The sequence below is a fragment of the Epinephelus moara genome, chromosome 18, assembly GCF_006386435.1.
Source record: "Epinephelus moara isolate mb chromosome 18, YSFRI_EMoa_1.0, whole genome shotgun sequence".
Lineage (NCBI taxonomy): Eukaryota > Metazoa > Chordata > Actinopteri > Perciformes > Serranidae > Epinephelus > Epinephelus moara.
In genome coordinates this window covers 37,289,611-37,303,605 of record NC_065523.1, presented here as the reverse complement: position 1 = coordinate 37,303,605, position 13,995 = coordinate 37,289,611, and the positions used below count along the sequence as shown (strand labels likewise).

The window sequence follows — 13,995 nt, the reverse complement described above, 5'->3', positions numbered from 1 at the left end:
TGCAAAAATCCCCCAATAAACTATTTGTGGTCAAGTGGTCTGAGAGCAAACTTGACTTCTGCACCTCCTCTTGGCTCTGTCTTCAGTCTTTAGAAAGCCTAGATTGTGACAGGAGACTTTCGAAAATCAAACACGTGGTGCAGACTACTGGCTGTTCTACAAATACAAATGCAGATGTGCATGGACGTCGCTTTAGAAGGTGAAAGTCCAATGGCGGAGAATCCTGCAGAGAAAGTTGCTATTTCAGCATTGACAACAACTGCCTACACTGCAACCCCAAAAAAGGAAGACGGACTTATCAAAGAAAGTTTGACAATAAATAAAATAAAACGTGTCAATATCAGCGAAGTGTTTCAGAAAAAGTTGCTAATAGTTTAGCCTCCAGCTAACCGGAGCTAAAGACTGCAGCTTCAAGTTCTTGTTTATGTAGCTAATATTAGCGAGAGCCTCAAAGTGCGCCCACAGTGTGTCCCTCGCCTTATTCCCCGCCACTACAGACCCAGACAGCAGCTCTGGAGACAGACCCCCAGCCAGCGGCCAAAGCAACCTGAATCCAGCCAGCAAAACCCCCGACTCTCTACCAGATCAGCAAACTTTCTGTTGCTGCTGTTACACAAGTTAGACCTGACGCTGCTGCTGGCCACCAGTCCCCTGTGACAGCCTGCGCTAGGGGGTTTGCACTGGCTGAATTTAAGCTGCTTCAGCACTACACCAATTTTGTACATTAAGTTCCCACTTGAGTGTTTAGGTACTGAGCTCTGATTCTCTGCCTGAGCCCAATTAGGCCCGACCCTACCTGCCAGGTTCAGGCTGAGCAGGACTGTAAATTTTCATTATTCTCTTGGGCTTAAATGGGGTCGGGCTCTTGGCAAGTTACCTGTTTTCTTTTTTCTCTTTAAAAAAAAAAAAAGAAACTAGCAGTTCTCGTAGCCCACTCAGCTGAACCTGTCGTGCACGAGACCACACACTACTGAAATGAGGAAGAACGTGGAAACAGACCTGCAACCAGCTGACAGAGCCAGAAAAAGCACTTATCAGTTTTCAAAATGGTCAGAGGTCAGCAGAGCCAGAGTAGGAGTTTCGGGACAAGGTGGAGGAAAGACTCAGTCTAGACACGTGGACGTCACTGACACTTCGACCAGAGAAAACAGCCAGAGTTGCCTCTCGGGAGCTAAACTCAATGATCCTACCATCCTGCCGGTGCTGGAGACAACCAGCGCCGTCTCAAAAGTCCCCTGTCTCCTCAACAAGGACGCCGGTGGCTGCCAGAATTGCACCATAATGTGGTTCTTTTGACAACGACAAGCGCAGATGCTCTCACTTCTGGTATGGCGGCTGCTGCAGCAACAAAAACCTCTTCAAGACTCAGGTGGATTGTGTGAAACTGTCTGACACAGAGTCAGTTTAGAAGAGAAGCAGGATAAGAGAAAACTACCACTTTGCACTAAACGTCAATCAGGAAAAATCTCCCAAAACACATAGTGTTTTACAGAAGAAATTTGGGTTTTTAATCTGGCTTGGGTCCAGGAACACTGATCTGGCTCAAGCTTGGGTTAGGCCTGAATTTTGTGCCTGATCAGAGGTCAGTTATTTTCATGACTGATTTATCTGATCTACCTTTAATCAACAATGGTTCAACATTAATTTTTTTTCACTTGGAGGCAGTTGGGCACGTGAGTCAGGTTAACTTTCATGAAAAAAAAAGACCCATTTTATCCACCTTAAACTGCACCAAACCGCACAATACAAACTCCATATTTGGAGTTTCACTCAAATCCTCTAACACCACCCAACTAACGTCCTGTTTCCAGGATAACTGACATGCCTGCTTGTGCTTCAGCTCATAAACTTTCCAACAGTTTCCTTGCAAGAGCCTGATCCGTACAGACGATGTGCATTTCTCACCAGAGATGAGAAAGAAGCAAAATGGCTCACTGCTTTGCTACTTCATCATCAACTCTGGAGCAATAAATGTGTTAAATTCTTTTATGCCCACTTGCCTGATCGGACTAGTGAGTGGCGAGATTTGTGAGACCGACGTGGCATTTTATTTGCCCTGGGTTATCGGGCAATCCTTATTGTTGAGCCCGCAGTCTATTAAAGTTGGACCTCAGTCTAGAACATGTCAGACATCAGTGGAAAAAGCCTTCAGATCTGCTCTGGTGTATGATTTTGAACTCAGACAGAAAACTTTGCCACTGATGGTTGCAGAGTCAATGTGGCGTCACTGTCGTCAAGCAGTTAAAGAGAATGTGTGAAGTGGACGGGGGCCGTTATTGAGGACTCTGCACACAAAGAATTAAAGAAGCTGCTTCAGACACGTTGTGCCGGCACTGCAGGCAGAAAGCATTGACCTTAAACACACAGACTATTACACTGAGCTGTGTGTGTGTGTGTGTGTGTGTGTGTGTGTGTGGGGGGTCCTGTGTATGCGTGTGCAAGGCCAAATGTGATATGTGATGTGTGTGTGACAGAAAAAGATGGTCTCGATCCTACAATCTGATGATTCACCCTCCGACGTGCGTCAATGCAGCATCTTGCGTATTTCAATCATGAACACATTCATGACGGCTGAATGTGAACGCAGCGACTCACACCAGCAGCCTCCGTCTCTGCACCCGTTTACAGGGCGAGCTCTGGTGTCACGTCCATGTGCGTGTACTGTTCCTCATAATGGGGTTCTTTCCACATTGAAATCAAATGGAGATTTAGTGTGAGTGTGATGTGTTGGTGAGTTGCGTCATCGACTCTCTTCCACTGAAAGTAGCTTTCACCTGTTCGTCGAGGGCACCAGATGAGATCACACACATGATACAAGATTCTAGAGGCTGATCAATGCCCGCCACACAACACAAGGCTTTGAAAAAATGTTTTTAAGTCTAAAGTCTGACATCCTCTCACATTTTAAGACTATGTGAGTTTTAAGTCACACAATACGACAGAGGGAGGCAACCTGCAGCTCTGGAGCCACAAAGTTTTTAACATTTCTTCAAATAAATGTGCATCATACATCTACAACCTGACGCCTTTTCCTCTATATTTCACCAACCTCAATGGCGATGACTCATCTTGAGTCTCCCTAGCTAGGTTACCTACCTAGAATTTTTCGCACTTGTATACACTCATTCCTCTTTAAGTTCATTCCAGTCTTTCTGCACATGCTCGTTTCCTTGCCCTTCTGGCGCGATGACGTCTATAGCGCGCATAGCAACGGGCTGAGATAGAGCAGTCGGACTCGTTGCACTAATCGGTTTCCATTCTCCACAGCACGGTCTTCTATCTCCCTTCTTCGACCTTGTACCTCCCTTCTCCTCCTCAACAGATGAAGCATTAGCAGAACAAGGTTGTTGTCGTACTGCTGCTTCAAGAATATAAGCAGAACAAGCCTGAAAAACGCACTAAGAATGGCGTCGTCAAGCATCTTGTTATCCAGAGCGAGGACTACAGTGTTTTCTTCCGGTAAACGTAAACACATAACATCCGCCCCGCCCCCTATCCAATCAGAAACCTTCCCTGCCCCAAACCATGCGCGGACCCGAATATAGGCGATTAAAAGGCGATTAAACTGATCTCCCGTGTAAACCCTCATTCAGAATGAATATTTCCCATGTAAACTACCTGGAAAAACTTTTATTTATTATATTGATTTCATTCAGATGTATTTCATTCTGAATGAGAAGCCATCATGTAACCGCACCCAGTGATGGAAAATAAAACCACCGCTGTGCTTTTGAATGACGGCTCAGTTGAAAAGTTTAAGTAACATGCACCTTGTGTCAAACTGAATTAAAATATCACCAGAGTATTTCAAGTTTGAGCTACCACCTACGAGCTGAGCACACAGGTGCAGCTAATCACACTGATGTCAGCAGGCAGTCGCATCACCAAAGCTGGCAAAGTACTGTTTTGGAGTGAGCAAATTGCCACAGACCTGTGGCTCAAACTAAATCAAAGAACTACAGCACTTGCTAAATGGGAGACAACTGACTGCAGACCAGTTAACACTGGTGAAGACTCGGGTCTGAGGGACGTCCTCAGGTTGGCATGTTGTGACCTGTCATTTGTCTTACTGTCGGGGGAAGTAAATTTCTTTGCATTTATCTGATTTCAGTGGCACGGTGGTGCAGTGGTTAGCACTGTCGCCTCACAGGAAAAGGGTTCCTGGTTTGAGCCCTTCTGTGTGGAGTCTGCATGTTCTCCCCGTGTCAGCGTGGGTTTCCTCCAGGTGCTCCAGCTTCCTCCCACAGTCCAAAGACATGCAGGTTAATTGGTGACTCTAAGGTCCCGTTTATACGACAACGATTTCAACTGAAAACTGTAAACTTAAGTTGCGTTTTGGCCGATTGTTTTGAAAACGGGTTCCAGAGTCCAATTTTTTGGAAACGAAACCGTCGTCATGAAAACTTGCAATATGCAGTTCCTCTGAAAACGGAGACTTTTCGCACATGCGCATTACGCTTCCAGTCACTAGGCATGCGCGAGGAAGTCGACCATCACAACAACAATGGCGAACTCTGTAGATTTACTGTAGCAACTCCACCTCGTCGTCCGTCCAGACAAACGTTTATACGATTGCCATTTTGTTTGTTTATACATCGCCGCTCTGTAGAAGGAAGCGTAAGCGTCACATCACCAACTACTGGCCTGGCATGTATACTGCAGCGTTTTTGGTCATTTGCGGATCGATGTGCACGCCGATTGTTATCAAAACGTTGTCGTCTAAACGCAGAACTTCTTTCAAAACGAAAATGAGAAACTATTCTGTTTTCAGTGGATTGTTTTCGTGTAAGCATGGCCTAAAGTGTCCGTAGGTGTGAATGTGAGTGTGAATGGTTGTCTGTCTCTATGTGTCAGCCCTGTGATAGTCTGGTGACCTGTCCAGGGTGAACCCTGCCTCTCACCCAGTGTCAGATGGGATAACTATTGAAATCCTGCAATTAATTAGCATTAAAAAAAAAATTAATCGTTTGACAGCCCTAGATTCAATTCATAAAAATTTAAATAAGTCACAGTGTAAAATTAATTGTTTTGAGAATTATGCTGATTCTTTTTTTTTCTGAGAAGAGTTTTTATGTTTTCCTCTCACTCATGAATATGAACAAAGTGAGTTGGTGCTTGGCCTTTTAAAAACAACTGCAGTCACAAGATTGTTTCCTCTGTGGCGCTCTGCACAGAAGAGAGGCACGCATCTGGATTAACAGGCGGTCTAGCAGCATCATAAATTACATTTACTTATTAAAGAAAATTGATTTAAATCAAAATTAACAACAGAACAATCCATTTTATATTAATATTGTAGCCTACTGTTTTTTGCTTCCTGTCTGGTCAGATCTATTTGTCATATGATGTCAGCTACTTCAGTGCACCAATCAGAATTCAGCAGTTTAGATGCTTCACACTCAAAATAAATAATAACTGACCCTTAACCTTAAATGTTGCATAATTATTTAATCATGTTATTGAAGGAAAAAGTGCCTGATCTTTGTGTTCTGGGCCTGTTGATGAGGATGACTCATCTCACACATGAAAATCAAAAGAAGGAGATCATTTAAACAGATGATTATTCCTACGGGAGCGTTCAGTGAGGAGTAGGTGAGGAGTCAGAGCCTTTGATCAAACTATTTTTGCCTCCTCTTTTGTTATTAACCTTTGAGTTCATGGAAATTAAACTCCTTTCAGCCGACTTGACAACAAAGAAAAAATATTCACATCAGCTCGCACAATGAGACGAGCACTTCAGCACACTCATGTGAATCTCTGCTGGCTTCAAACCAAAGCTGAAATTAATAATTAGCATGTCCTCCTTTTATCCAGTCTGTGTAGTGGAGTATTTTAAAGCGCGCAATTAGAGGCGCTCTCTATACGCTGATATTAAGACTCGTCAGTTGTTGATCAGTTTGTTTGACACCTAATCATACTAAAGTCCAGGATAGTTACCTGATCAGCCAATGATACTTCACTTTGTTTCAACAACAGCAGCTTGAGATGTACCAAGGGCACTTTTCCAACTCTGTTTTCCTTATTCTGACAGATCCACCCTCTCCTCAGGGTGCCACAACCAAACCCGACTGTCACCACTTTCCTGGATACAGCAGGAAAAAGGAAGCAGCCTCATCTCGTCCTGTGCAAATACCAGAAATGAGACTAAGACACGACTGAGCTGCTGAGGGTGTGATTTGATTTTTTGGGGCTCTCTTACAGCACATATGGAAACAGCATAGGTTAAAGAAAATTAAATCTTCTCAGTTGGAAAGGTGTAGTCGTAAAGTATCAGCGTGCACTGCCATAGTGTCCTTTGTTTTTATTTTCGATTAATTCTTTTTAATATTACCACTGGTCCATTTTCTTATTATAAAGGCTTTGATAATCAGTCTATGGCTACAGTCATTGGTTTATCTTCTCGTTTATTGGTCTATATATCTTTATTTGTACATTTTCTAATCCTTTTACTTATTTTACTTCATATGTATTATTCTCTTTTAATGGTCTACTTTTCGTATTATCACTTTAGTAAATTACAATTATTTTTTTTAATCATGTCTGAGTCACACGTCTTTGTATCTTTTATTGATATATTCATCATCTGAATTATTATTTTATGAGGTTTCATTCTTAGTTTTAATGGATTTGATTTACTTTAATGGTCGGTTGCTGGTTTTGTTTTGTGCCTGCAACTTCTACCTTGCTCTTTGTGCAAGTCAGAAGTGGAATGAAATGTGCTACATGAATAAGGTTTCGCTTCCTTGCTTGCGTGTCTATTGTGATTTTAACTCTCAAAAACTGAGCTTATCTGCTTCATCAGAACTGTGTGGGTGTGTTGTGATCAGATCAGATCAGATCTGATTGACAGTGGCCTTAAAACATAAGAAAATTTCCTCGTAACTCATCACATTGAAACCAGCATCAGAAATCTGCAGGGGCAAACGGCAAAAGTCCCCCAAGAAATCTCAGAATGCTCCTATAAACTGTGATTAAGGGGCAAAAATTTAATTTATTTTAACCAGTTTAGGCCCATATTCTTATCCTTTGGCAGATCTCATTCAGGGCGCCCTATTTAAACTGCTCTGGCCTGCCTACTGTTGCTGCTTTCTCTGCAAGCCGCTCTGCAAGCCGCTCTGCAACTTGCCTCCACCCCAGCTCCTCCTTTTCATTTTGTGTCTGACTTATCAATGTCATTTCTGTTTGTCATTGATGCTGCTCTGTTCTGTTCCTGAGGGGTCTTTGCTGCTGCTCTCTCTGCCTCAGGCTTTCCTCGTTTGCACGTGGAAGGGCAGAGATGTTTGCTTTCTCTGCCTTCAGGCATTCCATGTGGGCCTGAGGAAACGCAGAGAGGCCCTAGAACAGAGCCATACTGCCAAATATAATACTGCAAATGGAAATAAAGTTTTCTTTGACCAAAGTGGTCCTGACTGTTGTCTTTGGTCTGGTGCATCAGTGTCAGCAAGTTTGTGGTTTTTCAACAGTAAGGGCAAAAGTTGGCTCCCAAACACTTTTGTTATTCCTGCACTGATTCAATTGCTAAATCCAGATTGGTGCATGGAAGTATGTGACATCACATTTTTCTGACTGACCCTTGACCACTTGAAACAGGTCAGAAGAGCAGAGACAAAAACAAAACTAAGGCTGCAAATTTCTGGTCAGCTGGTTGATTTGTTGGTTCTCTTTCCAGCTCCTCCTGAGGGACCTTGAGGCATTCCCTGGCCTGATGAGATGTGTAATCCCTCCAGCAGATACACATATCTCATCTGGCCTGGGAACGCCTTGGGGTCCCCCAGGACGAGCTTGAAAGCGTTGCTGGGGAAAGGGACGTCTGCGGTGCTTTGCTCGGGCTGCTGTCCCCACGACCTGACCCCGGATACGTGAATGAAAATGAATGGATGGTCGACATACTCTTATTCGACCAAATTCGCATTGTTGTGTCCACCTAAGCCTTTCCTCTTGAAGCAAAGAAAAAGAACACTGAGAGAAGAACAGAGAGAGATCTGGCCCCTTCATTTGTCTCTCAATGGTGCGCCTGTTACGGCAGCATCAATAACAGAGCTTCCCATCAGGCACTGCACCCAGCTGACTAGTTAAAAATGACAATGGATCCTCTTTTCTCCTCAGCATTGTGTCCGCCAAAAATGAACAAGACACTGATGTTCCTAACTGAACCGTGAAACTCAAAGTGTCCACGTCTCTGTCATTTTATCCTTTTACATTAAAAACTTGCTTTACTGAATTTGAGTGTCTAAACAACCCTCTCTGTTAATATTCCGACAGCGCTAATGGGTTGTGAAATCACTGCCTCGTCTCTGGTTCATGTGAAGCTGGGGCACGGTGACCTGCTACAGTCTCACTGTGCTGATGGGGGTAATGGACTTGTGAATCTTCTCTATCTCTGCTGGCTGCAGGCTCAATGACCACTTCCTGTGGGGCCATAACACCAGCTACTGTTGCAGCTCTTCCATCAAACCTCATTCATACTGGAAAACACTTCCAGCCCGAGTGTGAGCCACAGTTCACACCGCACCAAATGGCTTAAAGTGAGCATTTAAACATAAAAAGACAAAAGTAAAACCCTTCACTTAAAAGGGAAACTACTGCGGAGTCATGAACGCTGATTTTAACTTTTCCCACTACAGACAGAAGCCAGATGTTAGTGGGCTGTGTCCAGTGGGAGAGGGGCTGACGATGCGTTCAAGTTCAAATAATAATGTGATAGGGTAACTTTAATGACACCACCTTCATTAGAACAGATTATTGCACTCTCTCATTTCTCTTTTATTAAACCTGCTGCAGACAGAAATGAAGGACAGCAAGCAATTACAGCGTTCCCCACACAATCCATGCTACAAACAATGAAACCCGATCTCGTGTGTGTCCTGCCTTGTCTCGTGGAGTACCATCATCCAGCTCAGCTCGACTTTACTACATGTGGATATAATTACTGCGCAGAATGGCACCTCCTTCCCACACTGTAACAGGACACCTCTGATGGTGATAAGCCTCGGAGCTACAGGCGAGGAGTTCTGCTCTACAGGAAGATGTTACACCTGAAAAAATGCGGCAGGGAACGTCTTGCAAAATGAAAAGTTCAACATATAATAAAGAAACAAAGAAATGAGAAGTCACGTGGATAATCATGGTGTCTCAACTAATTCTTATTCTGTTACGTATGAATTACATTTGTGTAGAAATCTTAAGTACTGTTGTGAAACGGTTTGCACAATCCTGGAATAAATGCAGATTCAAAAAATGAGGCAATATTTTGGAAGAATCACTTTGGTTAATCTGCCTATGTAGGGCCTGATAGTATAGACAATTTCAGGGCCGACGTCACAATGACATCATGCTATCACCTGGAGGTAAACCTGCCTCTCCCCCACAGGGCTGTAGGCTACACAGGAGTGTTAAAATGTGTTTGTCTTGTTGTGTTATTGGGAGCCAGAATAGAAGGAGTCATGGCTCAAAACCAGCCGCCACTGCCCGTCAACAAAAACAAAGACAACTATGGTTAAATGTGATAAGACCAAAGGACTGGACGGAGGCCATCATCAAAAATGCTCACATGTGCAGCGCACACTTCATATCAGGTTAGGGAAAAAGTATTTCCTGTTGTAGGGATGAATAAGGTTATGTGTATTAAGGGTTATCATGTCCACCTCATCAGAAACTGGGGAGGGATTAAGAGGAATATTGGATTTCTCTGGAACGCTAACTTTTTAGCACATTAGCTAACGTTAGCTTCCATAGCAAAACAAACAAGTGTGGTCCTCCTTTGTAAGATTGGCTTCCTGTGACATCATCCATCCACTGAGTGAGAGCATACGGGTCGGCCAGTCTGGTCCCGTTGGTCAGTGTTTACTTATTCAAGTAACACTGGCGGTCCCGGAGAGTGAGTGACCTGACATGGTGCGTTGGTAAATTCAGTCTGACGCTCTACACTAAAATGAGAGCCCTGTTGGTGGAAGAAACGCAGCGTTATATTTCTACATGAATGAACCAACGGTTAAGTTAATCACACATTCACTCCGCTCGGCGCTCTGCTGCTCCGTCTCCACAGACAGAGTATCCAGAGTGCGCTCTGCCACTCTGAGAGTGCGCTGCTCTGGATAACCCAACGCTACAAATTTATGAATGCTCCAGTTTGTGTCAGAGTGCGCTCCCACACTCAGAATGAGTCTTTCTGAATGCACCACTCACATCATCTTCCTCCATTGTCTAAAACAAGACAACACAACTTGAACAACCAGAAGGCTTGTTCTCTCCTTAAATAGATGCACTCCTCCCCTCCCACTCATAATAGATGGATTTATGAGATACTGCAGAGCATTAAGCTGGAGAGGATCAGATCCTCTCTGGGGGGATCCCTTAAGACTTTCTATCAGTGATAAATAACTGAGCTGATATAGGAGCAAATCCTCAGATTGGAGAGGCAGAACATTGAAACTGGAAACATCTGGAGTTTTTCCTACGATACATCAAAGGTGTTTATGACAACCTTTGTCACTTCAACCCTGGCTAAAAGTTTACAGTGTTCTTACCTACAGCATTTTGCATATTATGCACACCTACTGTATTTGAAAAAAAAGGGGCAACACATACGCAGAGATATATGTTGAATATTAATTGTGGAGATAACTTTAAAAGGCTCATTTAAAGACAAACTTTGTGGACCTCTTAATGCAACACTACTGTAGAGACGACTGAAAACTGCTTTGACCCTGAAACTGGAGCACCGTCCTCCCACTTCATGGGGGACAAGATATTTGGACATTTTTCTTTTCATAGTAAACAATCTCTCGACTCCTGCTGTGCGTTATGCAAGTTCCCAGCGTATCCCGTAGATGCCAAATATTGTGTAAGCACTGCGACCCCGACAAACCCGTGACCTTTGACCAGAGTCAACATAAAACTTTTTCATTAGCAGGATTCAGACCTAAATCAGCTCGGCATTAAAACAAGACAGGGGGCGAAATAAGGCATTAGTGACTTTATCCGCTGAACTGCCTCTGACTTCTCTCAGACTCCGAACCTAAAATGCTTTGTGAATTACTGTTAGGGCTAAAAATGCAAGAGTTTCTCCAAAGTCCACCAGTTAGAAGCTTATTTTAGCCTGAGGGTGTTTCATGAATACGGCTCCTGGTCTGAAAACTATGAACAACGGCTGAACTCTGTTAAACATGCTCTATGTTTTGCATTGCTCCTGGGAAATACATCCCCGGCCTTTAACATCCTGAAAGACATAAACAAGAGCTGTTTGTTCCAAGTAGAGATGTCAACAGTTAACCATTAATCAGTTTACCACCAAGAATATGCTGTATGAGCACCACTGCTAGCTAGCTCCCACCCTACATGGATGTATTAAGAGACCTGGATACAGCTTTGAAGGCAGGACCCTGTTCATTCCTATGAAAGTTGCTCGGTGGGGCAAATTTCCATGGTATGATATTACCTGGATGATGCACGCTGCTTCTGCATCACTGGGTCCATTGAAAACGCACTCGAGACTTATGGCCAACTTCTGCCATGCGAGTGGCTGACTTCTGGTTTGAACTCCGCTAACTTTAAAAGGAATAAAATAATTTAATCTCGCAGCTCTCCTAGACTTTTAAAATGTTCTCAGACCAAATAGATTGAATCTTGTCATTTCGTGGGGGCTGTGATGCTCAAAAAAATGTATCCACTGATTTACAGATGTCTCTTTCCCAATGCAAGTCAATGGGAAAAAAGTCTTATTGAGCACAATGGCATCAAGCGACAGACCTCAGAGATGCAGTACCACTGATTGGCCATTACGTCAATTGGCTTCAAAGCTTAGCACATTTCCTGAAGGCCTGTACCCAACCTGGGTGCAAATTTGCGTTTCCTAGGACAAAACAAAGGCATGACCCGCCTTCCTCTGCCTCTGATTGGCTTACCCTGACATTCTTACCCTAACCCTGACTATTCCCACTCCTCTTGCAATCAGACAATCATCAATCCTTCGCCATCCTAGAAAACACAAATTCACATCCCAGGTGGTTCACACTGCAGAGCGACCAAAGCTAACTAACCAACCACTAACTAACAAAGATGCAGAGAAACTGATTCATGCCTTTATTTCAAGCCAACTCGACCACTGTAACGCACTTTTTACTGGCTTCCCAAAAAACACCACTGAGAGACTTCAGCTCATTCAAAACTCTGCAGCTCAGCTACGAACCAGAACCAAGAGCAGAGAGAGCACATCAGGCCAGTCTGAGCTGCTCTGCACTGACTTCCTGTTACGTTTACAATTGATTTTAAGCTCCTCCTCCTCATCTGCTGCAGGTTTATTGGAGCCTTTGTCAATTACGCCCCGAAGCTATAGAACACACTTCCTACAGATATCAGGGAAGCTGCTTGCTAAATATTTTTTAAAAACATATCTGTTCACTTTAGACTTTAACTCGCTCTGATTTCATGATACAGGTCTGAAACTCTTTCTTTTTACACTTCACGTTGCTGCAGCACTTTTAAAATCTTACTGGATTCACAAAACATTTTATTTCACCACCTCTAACTGGACGACGCTTTGAAACGTGGTGCTAAAGTTTACAGAGTTAATGGAGCGCCAGAGTAAAACAAAAGGCCTCTTGTATTCATGTCCGCTTTCATTTTTTTCTCATAAATTAAGCTTTTAGTTTCCGGTCAATTGGTGTCAAGCTATTGAAAACAAAATTTACCAAAACTGACATCACTATTTCCGAGTACACCTTTACAGACACCTTTAACAGAGCTGTGGATCTTCTGTTGATGTAAAATCAGCTTCTGTTGGTGCCGCTCTTATCTGTAAGTGCTGGCTTCCTGCAGCACACTAATTTCCTAAACTTAATTAAGATGAGAGACACAGCTCCCTTAATTAGTGTGAGGGATTAAGAGAAAATCAGTCAGAGTTCTGCTGGAGGAACCTGATTCCTTGGTCGTGTACAGGCACACACACGTAGACAGTTTTCCAATGCAGTTTTACTTCTTAGAGTCATAAACATTTTCACTGTTGGGAAGAAACTGTTTGCTCTCTCATCACAGCGACTGTTCTCTCACTGTATAATCAGCCTAAGGGCAGAATCCAGAAAAAATAAGACTCTGCAGGCTGCAACATCATATATCACTCAAACACTCGGCTGGTTCAAAATTAAGATATAAAGTAGAGGAGAAATCTGATTACTGATTACTGATTACTCCATACGAGCTGGTGTCTTGTGTGCATGCAAAGGTTGGATACAGTCGGCCATTACATGCAAAGTTCGATGATTATCACTTTGCCATACTGGTTTAACAAAGTCCAACCCTGCTCGCTGATGTCCCTCCACACACACGCACACACACGTATTTTTATAAGCTGTGTGAGCTCAAGTGATTTGGACATCAGCACAGAAAAGCCTCCAGAAGCCATTCCAGTCATATTTCAGTGTAACTGAGAGGAATTTTCCCCCTGAGTCAAACAGCAGGTAAGAACCACACGAACATATCCACACACATGCATCTGGTTTGTGCACACTCAGTTTACAGAGGTGAAGGAATGCAGATGGGTGGGCCGCTCAAGATAAAAACATTAACGTACCATATATAGATATGAGCTTGATCACTTTTGCTGTTGGGTTTACATAGGAATCTCACCAGTATCTCACCAAATAAACCGCTATAACCATCAGCCTATAAGACACGTTCTTCTGTCGTTTCTGGGCACACTGAGGGGTTTAATTTATTGTTTTAGTTGTGTGAATTTATTTTAGGCTTTATTTATTTAGATTATTTTAATTTTTCACATGCCTATGGAAGCCCTGAGTATGCGATAGTGTTGCACGGTATACCGGTACTAAAATAGTACCGCGGTACTAGAGTATTCCAAACGGTACTATACTGCATTTGGAAAATACCGGTACTTTGAAATTGATTCAATTCATTAATTTAGTTAATTTATTTTACTCATTTATGCACACAAACGCCTTTCTTGTTCCTATTGGAGCACAGATTGCACAAGTGGTGTGT

The 13,995-nt window shown here is 43.2% G+C and overlaps 1 protein-coding gene across 1 annotated transcript in view; it reads right to left on the bottom strand.

Annotated features, from left to right (window-relative positions):
* Window positions 1–13,995, bottom strand: part of carhsp1 (calcium regulated heat stable protein 1) — a 38,729-nt gene that overhangs the window by 17,967 nt on the left and 6,767 nt on the right. The gene's annotated exons all lie outside the window — the stretch shown is intronic.